Raw genomic sequence first — 2,721 nt, 5'->3', positions numbered from 1 at the left:
AGGGCTGGGCCTCCCCAGGAGGGGACACGGTGGCTATTGGGGTCCCCAGCACAGCGTCTCACTGGTGCTGCAGGAGCTGGAAGGCTGAAACCACCCCAGAGGTCCTTCTCCACAGCTGCCCTGTGCAGCTCCCACCCTGCTGCCCGCCGGGTCTGTAAACAGCTCTGCATCCATCCCAGCTGCTGCAGCAGAAGGCGGAGGAAGCCGTCCCACCAGCACCACCCCAGAGGCACCCGAGCTCCGGCAGCTCGCTGGGAAAGGAAGGTGGGTGTGCAGGTCCTGCTGCCCAGAGCCTCCTCAGCCCTCCCCCGCGGTTTGCTCTTGTTTCATCCTGGTCTTTATCCCCTGGAATGCACTTCAGGATGTTTTGACTTGTAAATCCAAGGCTTTAGTAGCCACTCCTGGAGAGCACCCAAACCTGACAGGAAAAAGAGTCCCCTCAGCAGGCCTGTATATGCCCGTGGGTACATGGACACCTCCCGCCTGGCATGCCCATGGGGTGCCAGGGCAGACATGCACACTGGGGGCCCAGTGAGCCCAGAGCACTGCTGGTGAGAGCACCCAGCACAGTCTGCTCGCCTCCACTCCCAGCCCTGCGACAGCCTGGGAATCGTGCTGCCTTTCTCGGTGGGAATTTTCTGCTGAAGGATTTCTACTCCTTGTGGAGGAGTTCCCTGTCAAGCTGTTTTTTCCCCAGGGTTGAGCCTGCTGCAGATCCTAAGGGAATGTCTGGCTTGACGGTCCCAGAAGCTGAGGGAAAGCCGTGGGCTTCCCAAAACCCTGGAGGGCTGCACACTGTGCTCGCTGGCATGTGGCTGGCACAGCTGGAGGCTAAGCAGGGTGAAGAAAGCCAGGGCCAAGGCTCCCCCGAGCAGTACTGCTCACAAGCCCTGACTGGCTCTCTCCATGTTTCTATCTGTGGATCTGCTTCTCCCCTGCCCACAAAGATCAGCGTGGGCAGGCGCCAGGCCAGGCAGGGAGGATGCGGCGCCAGGCTGCCCATGCATGGTGCCCACAGCCCTGGCACTCCTCATACCCAGCACTGCCCGTGGGACACAGGCTGAGATAACGGGGCAAGAGGTGGTGGGGGGGACACAACACAGAGGCACCCAGGAAGTGCAAGAGGGCGCAAGCAGCGGGAAACCCCTTTGGAGCCTTCCCTCATCCCTCCGCCCCTTCCCGACCCGCGGGAAGGTGACTCATGAGCCAGGCATCCACCCTGGCCTCGAACGCCCCGTGCCCGCTGCCAGAGCGTGTGTGCCTGGCCCCGAACCCCACCGGCCCCTGCGCTGGGGGTCAACCATCCTCCTGATCGCTGACTGGGGACACCACAACAACAGGATTCTGCCCCAGATCCTTCCTCGTGGCCTGGCGCACGGCTGGCACACAGGGTGGGGCTGTGTGGGGCCCTTTGCCCCCTGGGGCAGGCGTTGGGGGATCGCGGCAGAGCCCGTGGAGCCCAGCCAGGCAGCGTGGGGGGAGCCTGTTTGGAGGGGAGAAAGGCCCTTTGGGGAGACCCCTGGCTGAGACAGGAGCCTGGCAAGCAGCCTTCCCCATCCCAGTGCTGCAGGGGCCCGGCGTGGCAGGGTGTGGGACTGGGCAGCACACGCCTGCAGCCCTGTGCCTGGCCAGTCGTGCCCTGGCATCACCTTGGACCTTGCTGCCATGGGATGCCAATCAGCTGGGCCGTGCCACCCGCATGTTTGGCCGTGGTCATCCTGGCGCCTTCGAGGCCACAGGGCGAGGTGCTGCGTGCCCGGCCCCATGCCTCAAGCAGATAAGTCTGTGATAACACAGGGAAGGGCAGAGGAGCTGCCCAGGATGGGCCGTGGTGCCACTGGCTACTGCAAATATTAGCTTTGGCCCCACGCAGGAAGGTTTCTCCTAGGTTGACTCCCAGGTTGACTCCCTGGAAGATTTCTCCCTGTGGCAGCCGACTCCCAGCCCGCATCCATCCGCGTCTCCAGAGCAGTGGGTCTTGTCTCCTCACAAGCCCTCAGAGCAAGGGCCCAGCCCAGGCGTGGGGATGAGGGCTGGCAGCTCCTGGGGCACAGGAGCCCCCTCCACACTTTGGGCAGGAGAGGGATGGAGACACCCCAGAACAGGCAGGGGTGCACCCTGACATTTGGCCCACAGCACCTGGAGCTGCCTGTAACATTTTCAGGTGCTGACAGTCTGAGCTGCTGCTCTTGGGCATCCACGGGAGGCAGCTGAAGCCAGGCTGAGGAGGAGCAGCAGCACTTGGCCCAGGGCTTGGACAGTCAGCCAGAGGCTGCTGCTCTGCCCTACCCTTGGCTCCACATGTAATTCCCTCTCCTATGCGTGCCAGGGCTCTGTGGCTGCACCGCCCCAGCTCCTGGCTTGTTGGTGAGCCCAGAGCCCCTGCAATGCCCCAGATGATCACCAGAGTGTCACTGAGGCACAGGGCCCAGCGAAGAGCAGCTGTTTAGTTACAGATGGTCCCTGCAGCTGGAAGAGCTGCTCATGGCCACCCTGTGGGCTCTGCTTTATCTTCTCCCTTGCTGCAAGAGCAACCTTTTCACGTTGGAAATGCAGATGCTGGGGTGCATGGGGCCCCGGGCCCTGTTCTGAGGACAGTGCAAGGCACAGTCAGCCTGGCATAACATGGCAGGGCACCTCTGCATCTCCTGGCTCTGCCAGGCCTTGCTGTCCCCCTCAGCCATCCCTGTCATCTCACAGGGCACTGCCACAGCATGGAGG

Source organism: Merops nubicus, unplaced genomic scaffold (assembly GCF_000691845.1).
Source record: "Merops nubicus isolate BGI_N331 unplaced genomic scaffold, ASM69184v1 scaffold40889, whole genome shotgun sequence".
NCBI classification, from domain to species: Eukaryota; Metazoa; Chordata; class Aves; order Coraciiformes; family Meropidae; genus Merops; species Merops nubicus.
Note: the sequence above shows the minus strand (reverse complement) of the source record.